The sequence below is a fragment of the Lissotriton vulgaris genome, chromosome 7 (assembly GCF_964263255.1).
Source record: "Lissotriton vulgaris chromosome 7, aLisVul1.2, whole genome shotgun sequence".
Taxonomy (NCBI): Eukaryota; Metazoa; Chordata; class Amphibia; order Caudata; family Salamandridae; genus Lissotriton; species Lissotriton vulgaris.
In genome coordinates, this window is record NC_141695.1 from 1,697,507,589 (window position 1) to 1,697,519,972 (window position 12,384).

General features: G+C 42.6%; 1 protein-coding gene across 1 annotated transcript in view; it reads left to right on the forward strand.

Moving 5' to 3' along the window:
- Positions 1 to 12,384, forward strand: part of NTSR1 (neurotensin receptor 1) — a 799,660-nt gene that overhangs the window by 437,907 nt on the left and 349,369 nt on the right. The gene's annotated exons all lie outside the window — the stretch shown is intronic.

A 12,384-nucleotide genomic window follows, 5' to 3' on the forward strand; every position in this document is an offset into this window, starting at 1 on the left:
GAAAAAACGTCAAATGCTTCTTCCAAAAGATCACCGTACCTCAGCTTGCAGTGCTGCGGCTTCTGTCTATTCGTGCCGAGGTAGAGCACCGGGCTCCTTGGCTGGGCGGGGCTACAGTGTAGACGTTAAATAAGGACAGCGCGTCAACTGTAACTGAAGAGCAATGGACATGATGTATTATGTTCGGTGCATTAGGCACAGCTACCTAGCGTTGCAGTGATCTATTTAATTGTCACGCTAACAAACCGACATCTGCACTCGGTTAAGAAAGTAAACAAGGAGATAAAGGCACGCAAGCAGTGTGCGTGTCCCTGCTCGCTCCTGCAGCAATACGCCATGGGAGTGAACTTGCAAGAAATTGTGGGAAATACACCCCCCATTAGCCATTTGCAGGCTACGATTTTTAAAGGACACACACAAAAGCCAATCCAGAGCGTTGGAGGAGTCAGATCCCACAAAGTATAGACAACAGATCACCAAACAGAGCAAGCACTGTTTAAGCACGACCTAAAAAGGAGAGACTTAACCTAGATATGTTACCCTAGAAGGAAAGATGTATATCATGCCATTCCTTTGCATTCTCAGTAAAAACAAGACAGACCAAGTGGAAGACTCTTCTGATGAAATCTACAACAAAAGAACCTAGGTGGTCATAATGGATTTACAAGAATGGCATGATTTACATCTCTCCTGCTGCAAAACATATCAAATCAACTTCTTTCCAATGTTCCACCTAAGTCCTTTACCCTCAGGAAATTACTGGCTATGGGTTCCCTCTGAATTCATTGAACTTCCGCCAGCTCACTGCAGCGAGAGAGGATTGTGTATGCATACTATATGTGCCACATGAATCATGGATCTACTGAATGATGGGATGCGAGCTATAGAAATAGAGATGTAAATTAATAAATCATTACTGAGGGTTGAGAGCTGTAGCAGAGCTGACAGCTTGAGTGTCAGGCTGTTTCCATATCCATAGGCATAACTAAAGGGACATAGGTCTCCTCGATGAGAGACACAGCGTACTAAAATAGAAGCAAAAGGATGTGAAATGCCTCCTTTTCTAGCCAATTAAAACAGTGAAATGCACGAGAATGAAAACTGCTTAAACATAAAAAGCAATGGTAAAGCCAATAGGTCTCACCTTCGTTTTGGTGGTGTGGTGCAGTGCTGTGATGGTGTGAAACATCAATAAAAAAAGTAAAAAAGGCATGATGGGGGTCAACTCACCAGAATGCATGCTACTTGCCTTAATTATTTTTTATTTACCAATCTAACATGGCAGACATAATTTGGATAGGAAAATAATATATAATATATATATATATAGATATATACACACACACACACACATCACACATATATATACATCCTCAACACGCCTGCCCGTCTTTGGAACAAGCTCCAGGACACTCTGGCTCCCTTTCAAAAGATGATTTATTTGCTACACATATATATATTTCTCTGTTTTTACGCGAAACTCAAATAAAAAAGGGCCATGAGTTTTGTAGGTGTGTGGATAACTGATGAGCGGGTGGGAGGAAGGGGAGAGGCAGCACAGCAAGGTTGGGGGAGAAGCCAAGAAGGAGAGAATTCCAGAGAAGCACATGGGCAAGAAAGAGCAATGCGAAGCTCACTGTGGGGGGGAAGCACACGGACAAGAGAGAGCAACACAGAGTTAGTGGGGACACATAGGAGAGACAGGTGAAAAGACATGCATTTGAGGAGTGCTTAAGCAAAAGGAAACGAGAGAGAGCAGTGAAGGAGGGATTACAGCAGATGCACAAGAAAAAGCAAAATGGAGTGAGACAGTTGAAAAACACATGCACTAAATGTGAGCAGTGGAAGGGCACACGTAAACAGTCTAAGCTCTAAGGGAGGGACAAACACAGGGTGGACAAGGAGAGTCACTGAATAAGAAGCAAGTAAATGAGAGTGCCAATAAAGACAACCAATCATAAACAATGGGTTGGATTTAAGCCCACTGTAAGACCCTTGTAAGGTGACAATAGATCTTTTACAACCATACAGGTTGTGCTCCCAGGTAGGTTCATTCTAAAAGGATAAACAGGCTTCAGCACAGGAAACAGACCTAAATGATTGGTCCTTATCTAGATTTCAGACCAATGAGCAGAGCTGTAAAAAAAAACTCTACTGGGATATTAAAAATATAGTAGGACCACTTGGACCATGTATCTTATAGAGACAGGTGTCATAGAAAATCAGACAAAGTTCATAATCCCATAAATAAACTCAAACATAATGACGAAACCCTTCACTAAAGTAATATTACCAACACCAACAAACAACAAAAAGATTGTGAAAAATCACTATCTAAATATTAGTAGCTTAACATAATATAATATAACTTTCAATGTGACTGAAACAGAGGAAAAAGGGGTTCACTGTGTGATGTGCTGGTAGAGGATCTAATACTGACCTACTACTGACTACAAATCCATACTCAAAATATCAAAGAAGATGGATATGTGGCAAACAACAGCACCAATCACAGCATGAATTGGAAGAAAAGGTGTGCCTCAAAATTCAACAAATGGATAGAATAAAGTGTTGTTATTTTGTTTACAGGTGGTCATTATCGAAAGGCTTCTTGGCACTAAAACTCAGAAACAGAAAGAATGGCCAAGGTAGGTGCATGTGAACCACCAACATACAGAGTGAACACTCTAGAGGATCTTTAAGATATCATATGGAGGGGAAACATCCTTTACCCTGACTTGCATGGTAAAGTAACGCGTGGTAATGTCACAGTCGGGTAGTGACTGGGTCGTAAAGGCACACAGGGTGAATGCATGTGGGGTTCCGCCATACAACCAATATGGAGAAGATATCTGAAGCAGTGGATGTCAAATAGGAACAGTAAGATGTAGCAGCTGCTAGTATGCCCCTCTTTAGAAGGCACTGCCATGCCTATGCCCGGTTTCAGGGTGATGATGCAGCAGAAGGATCAGAAAGTAGGTACTTTAGTCTTTCAGCTGGAAATAGGAGGGTGTAAAGGAGTCAAAAGTGAGACGGGTGATCAGCCTGATGATGTCATCCCATGTCGAAGAGCGCCACTTTAAAGATCCCTGATGTTCAGGAGAATTAAAGTCACTACTTTATGCAAAGCGATGAAAAATTGGGAAGGCAACAAGGATTTGAAACAAAGAGTCAAAAGAGAGGGGAGAGGAAATGGGAAATAAAGAACTTTAAAGAACGTACGTGAAAGAAAGAGAGAACAGGAGTAACCCAAAAGATGAGAAATCTGAACCTAGAGAAAGTGTGTGTGTACTAAAGTGGAGAGGAGGGAAGGGAGGGGAGAGGTGAGAGATGGTAGAATCTGAAGAATGGTATGTGGAATAAATTACACATAGACAAAAACAAAAGAGACTGAATGAAAGAAATAATTGATAACTTGAAAATAACTTCAAAAAAATTGATTAAAAACTATATGATAATTTACAGTGAGCTGACAGCTAGTATGTCTTATAAAATGACTACTTGACATTAGACACCTTTTGATTTCATGAAGCTGCATGTTACCTTTGAGGCTAATAATTGATCTCTAAATATTTTACGTTTTCTGCTTGCTCCTTAATAAAGATGTATTACCTCAGATATCCCCAGTTAATAATCAGTAGACGACAGTCCATGTAGTCATGTTTCTATACAATTACAAAAAGCTGCATGCTATTTGTTGCACAGTTGCTGGTATGGTATGGTATGTTATGGTATGGTACGAAATGGTATAGTATGGTATGATGTGGTGTTGTGTGTGGTGTAGTATGGTATGATATGGTTCGGAATAGTATGGTATGGTATGATGTGGAGTGTGGTATGGTGTGGTGTGGTATGGTATGGTGTGGTACTGTATGGTGTGGTATGGTGTGGTGTGGTATGATATGGTGTGGTATGGTATGGTATGGTGTGTTGTGGTATGGTTGTTGTGTGGTATGGTATAGAATGCTATGAAATGGTGTGGTATGGTGTGGTATGATGTGGTATGGTGTGGTATGGTATCGTAGGGTGAGGTACGGTGTGGTGTGGTATAGTATGGGATGGTAGGATATTGTGTGGTATGGTATGGTATGGTATGGTATGGTGTGGTATGGTGTGGTATGGTGTGGTGTGGTATGATATGGTGTGGTATGGTATGGTGTGTTGTGGTATGGTATGGTGTGGTATGGTATAGAATGCTATAATATGGTGTGGTATGGTGTGGTATGATGTGGTATGGTATCGTAGGGTGTGGTACGGTTTGGTTTGGTGTGGTGTGGTGTGGTATAGTATGGGATGGTATGATATTGTGTGGTATGGTATGGTATGGTATGGTATGGTGTGGTATGGTATGGTATGGTGTTACGAATAATATGTCTTTTGTATTCTTGATATTCCTCTCCATGGGTTACATATGCATGTCAATCCAAATTGAATACACTAATTAACATGGCGCTCGTTGAGTTGATGCCAATATGTTCTGCAATATGATAATCAAGCTTGCGTGAATATATTTTGCAGTATTTAAGCAAACCTCTGACAGTTCTAATTTACAGCAATTTGTAATTGATTTCTAAGAATTTCTAGAAGGCTGGCAACAGTCCCACAGAATGAAAATACGAAAGGTCATTAGACCACTCGGTGTTAATTGTTTAAGCTAAGAGTGTCTAACAACAATTAAGTAAGGTTTAACAAAAACAAGCTTAAAGAGATTACATTATTTGTAACATCAACTATAGGAGTAGTGTGTCATGTTGCTTCTAGTGCAGGAGCTGTGGGATTTTTCCAGTTTGCACACGGCAGTACACACCAGTTGTGATCCTAGCTGCAGATAATGCTGATCTGCAACAGAAAGGTGGTTAAAACTCCTACCAGCTGCATGCATTAGTCAACCAAACAGGAATAAACCAGGTATGAGCAATCATTCATCACAGCCACTGTAACTCTGAGATTCCATAACTGTGGTAAATTCCTATTAGCTGTTAGTTTGCCGCATCTTCCTCATAATCCATCATCTGCTGCATAAACCCAAGGTTTGAAAGAATGTTTCTAGCTAGGATAGATCAACACGTGTCAGAGTACTTCAGGAGTTGGGCACATACCATCTTTCAATAGCTGTGTTTAACCATTAATGATCTGAACATTCTACACTCAGAAGGAATTAATATTCCAAATGCACCTAATCTCCTGGTGGCTTTGTGAGACTGGTCTGTGGTATTTTTTCGAAAGCGGGAAAAAAAACCTACATATTTAAGTGAGATTCAAATAAGGGAGAAGGATCTTGCAGTAAAATGTTTAGCCCAATAGCTGATGCCTATTTAGTTTAACATCACAACAGATTTCAAGGGAGCAATTATTTCAAGAGGGCACTCAGAATTTAAAATCATTCAAGCACTTTTCCTGTCTTTCTAAGGCCTGGTGTCTTGAATATTAAAGTACCACTTCATGAGACAGTTACAAAATAAATATGCAAATTACAACACCCTTCTGCAATACAGTTTCCCCTTCTAGAAAATTAAAATCTCAAACTCTAATTTTAGAAAGGTGTTAAATCTTAGCTGGAAGGTAGAAAATAAGAGAGGCTTATACTTTATCATAAAAAGTGTGCTCGTGCAGGTTTGCGGGCCCCCAGGGTGAAGGGGGGTGGGGGTGCACATGGGGGGTGCCTATGGTACCCCTCTGCATTTGCATGCACAAAGCGGCAGGCACAGCGCGGTGCCTGCCGCTTTGTGCATGCAAATGCAATGCATGCATTTTTAACATTGCGGCGGGCGCCGCTTGAAGAAGCACCCGCCGCAATGTTAAGGATACAGGATGTGACCGCCAGGGTGGTGGTCACATCCTAATTTGCATGGAGGGACCACCGCTGCCCATGCTGACGGTCCCTCTACCACCCGTCCGCCATCCTAATGACTCCCCTAGTTTGGCAGTATGCAAGTGCCATCACAGCACGCGACATCACGGCGTGCAACATCACGGTGCATGACATCACGGCGCACAATATCACACATGGCATCACAGGAATTTACATCATAGAAAGTGGTATCACAATCCACGACTTTACGGGAAGTGACGTCACAAGATGTGACATCAGAACTAAAGCCCTCACATATATGTTTAGAAGGTCTATCATGTGTACGCTTGAGTGCATTGCAAGAATAATAGCACAGTGAGCTATGAAAGATGATATGTGACTTCTACACCTTGCAATCCCCCAGTTTTATGTAACACGTCCTGTACATTCATTTACAAACTTATATAATTCATTGTACATGTAATGTGCACGTGTTGATGTAAAGCGCTCTGACACCCTGCATTGGAATGAGTAGGGCTATACAAGAAAAAATAGTGGTACTTAAAATATTTCAACGCCTCCTCAGGGAAAGTAAGCTCGGTATAAATGCAATTTGCTTTGTGTAAATTCTGGGAAAGACCAACACATCTGATATTCTTACAGTGCATGCATATCTCCTAAACAAGGACTGAACAAAGTGAAAAACTGCCTCTATTAAGTATGTGTGAAGTGCTAACAAGGTGTAAGCCTTTGTTTCCGCTTTGTTTCTTTTGCATCAGGTGTGAGGCTCCGAGGGCCGGATTGGCTTCCGGGCGTTTTGGTTCTTCGGGCTGATTTTGTTGATGGGGACCTGCGTGTGCTTAAAACCATTCATTTTGCTTTGTTGGTTTAGAAGCACACTCAGGTCTCCTCAAAAAAATCAGCCCCCAGCACAAACATGCCTGGTAGCCAGTCCGGCCCTGGAGGCTCCTGACTGCTCCCAGCCAAGAGACTCCAACAAAAGGAGGCCTGATGACCCCTCAGGTTGGGCCTTTGTTATGGGCCCAGCAGGAGCCTTAAATAAGAAAGCTCCGTCCGGCCTAGATGTCATTGCTAGTTGCAGATTGAAAGCAGACAACGTACTGGCACTACTGAAATTGTCCCGGTGTTTGGAAATTACACCGGGACGAGTTCAGCACATTATTTAGTGGGGCCCAAATTCCTGGCAGGATGGAGGGCGTTCACCCTGTAAAAAAGTGCCCTGTATATATATATATATATATATATATATATATATATATATATATATATATATATATATATATATATATATATATATATATATATATATATATATATATATATATATATATATATATATATATATATATATATATCTATTACAAAACGTTTTGATCCTTGGAATTAGTGAGTAGTGTATAATGTTTTAACTGTACTGCCAGACAAGACAAAATCATTAATTGCTGATGAGTTATATTTTGGTGGCATCTGCTAAATTTCAATAGTTTGCATTTATGGTGAAAGCACATATTTTAAAACATTAGGATCCCGTGGTGGCTGCTATCCAACGGGGGTGGCGTGAATGGGGGTGGATTGAAAAACTAAATTCCGTTACCTGGATACTGCTGCCACTCCTCCGTGTTTCATCTTGCGATGGACGAAGCAGGAAGCACACAGAATCCGGGGCTCTCCTAGCCAATCACAACGCTGCTGTCACCAGCATGACAGCAGCGTTGTGATTGGTCTGAGCACTGTGGTTCAGCGCTCAGACAAGGTGTGGGAGCCTGTGCATGTTCTCCACCCAGGCTGTACACTACAGCCCAGTTGAGGATATGCTTGGGGCCTGATTTTGGTTGGAAACTAAACCGCCCAACTCCTTGTCAGATTCAGGTCGAACCAACTCGTGGTCAGCGGTTCGGCCCAACCGGTTATGATGCTTCTGAACACCGTTCGGAAGGACTCCCATTGACTTAATGGGAGCCTGTGTTCCGACCGACAACACAGGCGCCTATGGGGGAAATGGGTGTCTGCAGAAAACCATGCAACCTGTCCTGGGTACCCCATGGTGCCTGCCACACATGGTATGGTTTTACCGGGGGATCCCTTTTGTACCCCTTTAAACCCAAACTGGAAGATTCAGGATGAAGGTGGGCCTGCCAGGGGCCCCCAAAGTCAGTTTCCAACAGCCTCTTCATGTCACACAGACCGAGTTGAAAAGACTGTTGGAATCTGACATTGTAATCGGTCGTTCAGAATCGCTGTTTGTTTAGCTGTACCAATCGACTCCGACCAACTCAGATTGTCCGAATGCCGGTCGGAACCGATTTGGAATGACCGAATGGTTCCCCTTCAGACAAAAAGCATCGTAATCAGTTGGTCAGAAATGTTTCCGACTGACCCGGGACGGATGGGTTTTGACACGGTTTGGGAGACTCCGACTGTTCGTCAAAGGCTTTCTGAATGACAGCGCAATCAGGCTCTAAGTGCACATGACTGTTCAGCCAGCCCAAGACGGCCACTTAGAGAGTGCCCATCACTCCTCACCCTGACTGCTCTGAACAGCCCAGCCCAGCCCCATCCCGCACTTAAGCCAGTATGGAAAAATAAAACGATAACAACATAGAGAAAGTATACATTCATTATACCTAACCCCACGTTTACATACCTTGATAAATATATGTGTGTGTGTGCGTGTGTGTGTGCATGTGTGTATAAAATCAAAGTATGTATATGGGGTTTGGTATCGCAAATCTATACTTACCTTTCAATATTTTGGATTCAATAGTCTTATACCTTAATATTCCATCTTCAATATTCAGGGTGTACACCAAGCAATTTATGAAAATCTAACCATATTTCGTATAATAGCTAAATAGTAAAATCCTGGGAATTTGCGAAATATGAAGCAAATTTGCCTTTTCACTGACTAGGAATGCACTGAACCTTGCAACATGAAATTTTCATAGATTGCTACATAAAGCATATGCAAAGGATTTTATTGTACCATTAGCTTGGCAGAAAGAAGCCATAAGTAAACCTCTTTGCAAAATATGCATTGGTTCGCAAACAATATAAAAAACCAAATCTCATGATAGTAATACAAATATTAGAGCAATCGGAAACACAACCTCGGGAAAGTGTGCCGCATGGAATCGAGCTGGCACTCTGAAGATTGTAGAGAAAACATACAAGATCATGACGCAGGGATCTGCAGATTGCCCTCAGGATTGCTCAATGAGTTCAATGCTCCGTGCTGAGAAATGAAGAGCCCTAGGTTCCACAAGTTTGACCCCTGGCATGGCCAACTTAACCTTCCATCCTCTCCGGTACTAAGGGCCTCCTACTGGCAGTATTGTTTCACTGGAACGTCACTTATAAGACGTCGGGTGGCGCAATGTGCCACAGACATACTTATAAGGCCACGTGAAGCCACGTTAGGTGGCTTTTCTTGGCCTTATAAATATGTGCCCCTTTCATGCTGAAAACCCCATGAAAGAGGCGTTCAAAGGGCATTGCCGGGAGCAGTCTCAGCAACATTCATGACTTTTGACACTGCCCCAGATTTACGCGAAATCGTAACTCTGAGGCAGCGACAAAAACCTATGCCATTCTGCAGCACACATAGAAAGAGGCAAAAGCCTCTTGTGATGTTTTTGCACAGTAAGGGTGCCCTTCTTGCACAAAATGAATCATTTCCGCAACGCAGGCACCCTTACACAATGGTGCAAAGGTGCCTGCGTTGGTGCACGGCTACCCATTGTGTGCAGGCGCAGGGGAAACGGACAGATACGGTGCATTCCTGCCCTTTTCTTTTGCCGTCGGGCAGCACAGTAGCAAGGCCTGCTGTGCTGCTCTACGGCTAAATGAGTCCCTCTGTTGATTATCATTAAATTGAGAAATGATAACATATGCTGTTTACATTTACACAGGTTATTGTTAGTAGCCACTCATGGAAGGATGAGGCCAGCATCTTTTAACCGACCTGCAGCTGCTCTTGAGCAAGGCAGAGACTGGGTGATTGCAGTTTTAGAAAGAGTCAAGAGCAGACTATCACCCAGATTCATGAAAGTGCCATTCTGCAAATAGCAATTTGCGAGAAATAGCGAATCGCAATTGCTAATTCGCAGCTATTGCGATCTCAATTTGGCTTCATGAATCTATCTGATAGCCTTTACTTTCCTTCTTCAAGGGGAAGTACAAAGTCATTTACTATCAGCTGAGCCCTGGGTGGTGGAGCAGGCATTCTCAGATCCGTGTGGAGTGCTGGGTGCCAGCAGCAGAGCTGAGAGAGGGGATGGATGGACGCTGCTTTCAGTTGTACCGCGTGGTGATTGTTAATCGATGAAGTGCTGCAGGAGGCGTCCAACCTGCATAAGTGCTCTGTCAGCAGCGTGTCGATTTGGATCAACTGGAGAAAGGTTCATGGTGCATGCCAGCCTCCATCAGAGAGGCTTCCAGGCGCTTTAACCCGATGAGCTTACTCGGGATGGTCTAGTCTGTTGCCAGAGAAAGAAACACAGGCATAGTTTATTATTTCCTGTAAATTGACCAAGATATGCCTGTAGCTGCATACATCAAGCGTGCATTTTGTAAAGGAATTGTGTACCTGTGCGATCTTCACATGTACTCGCAAGTTCCTCATACTTATAATCCTACATTTAAAAAAATGTACATATTGTATAGCGAGTAGAATTTCTGGTTAGGAATGACGGGGCATATTACAAACAACTAGCGATATTTATCGCTAAGTAGGTTTAGCGGCAATTTTTATTTTGCCGCGCATCGCCGAATATTATTGCAGAGATAACGTGCTATTAGCAACGTTTATCTCAAAAGCGATAATATTTCCGGCGATAGCAGCGAAATCCGTGAATATCGCTGAGAATACAGTGATATTCATGCATGATCGCTAACAGGGTCTTAGCCATTATATCCACCTCCCATTGGATATAATGGCTAAACACTGGTCTGAGCAGGCGTTAGTTTTTGGGGATATTCGAGCTTAGCGCAAATATTTCCAGCGGTACGCCTGCCTTGGTAATAGGCGATAGCGACGTTAGCGACTGCTTTCAGTCGCGAACAGGTTGGGTATGCCCACTTTGCATGTCATTAGCGATAAATATCACCGACATGCAAAGCGGTCCCCAAACCTCTCGCTATCGACTACAAGCTGTCGCTAACTGTTGTTAGCCACAGCTTGCTAATAGGGCGATAGAATTATAGCCGCTTAGAGGCCAAAAAGCGCCACTAAAGCGGCAATAATCACATATCGCCCGCCTTGGTAATATGCCCCGACGTCTCCCTGAAATTAAAATTATTTTATGAAAGGGCTGGCACCGAACCCTACACAAAAAGTGGGAGATCTGGTCTGGCTGATGTGTTTCCTCGCTTTCTCAATTGTTTGATTAATGAATGCCTGATTCATGAATGTTTACATTTTGCCAGGTTCACTCCTTGAGCTTTGTGAATCCCCCAAAACGTACTACTTTTTGGATTCTAACTCAATTTGCGATTTGGTTCTCCAGCAACTCTTCTAACACTTCCTTAAGTATGCCAAGTTCCCGTACCTAAGTCAAACTATACCTGTGCATACATGTGATCACGTGACTTTCATTTTACCCTTGTAAATGTCACTTAAACACTTATGCTCCACAGCAATGCCTCTTGTGAATTGCGCAGAATGTGCCCAATTCATAAAGCCTTTAGTGCTTTTAAGTTCAGGTTAAGTGTGCAAATAGGCTTTTTTATGCGTGTAAAGTCACTTATGCTATTCACAAAACGCGATTCAAAAGAGGCAGTGTCCCGTAATTTGTGAATACCTACAAACGTACCTGTTTATTCCTAGTTATAAAGTGTTACGAATGTCTCATGGTATGTGAATACCCACAAATGTGCTTGTTTATCGCTAGTTATATTTATTCTTGACCCACTCCCATGTACATCAATTCACCAAAATGCCAGGGGTAGCGGAAGTGACTTCATATGCCCTCTGACCTTCACTTTCACTCACACATACATATGTCTATATGTACACATGCATTCACACACACTCACCCATACGCACACTCTGCCTACACCTGCACACATGCTCACCCATACACACACTCTGCCTACACATACACTCACATTCACACATTCACACATACCCATACACAAGCAGCCTACATATGCATACACTCACACATACGCACAATCTCTTTTACATAAATACATTCAAAACTGCAAGCACGCACACAAAATACATACATTTAGAAACATTTTTTTAAACTTACCACCACTGCCAGGGAAAGTCATACTCTATTTTCTATTAAACTAATAACAAATAGTGTAATATTATTCACTATTAGTGTAATAAAAAATTGAAAAAAACGCGGTGAGTGAAGCCCCCACTGACGTCCATAAGGACGAGCTGATTCAGTTCCTGGCACTGATTTTGCCACTCCTGGGGCCAGGGGTCTCAAAGGTAGCGCCAGGGGTCACAAGGGGCATGCCAGAGGTCGCAGCAATGACCCCTGGTGAACCCTAAATTATGTCCATGCCCATTCCCAACAGGAAATGTAAGAGATTTACTCATGTCAGGAACTGGAGTAAAC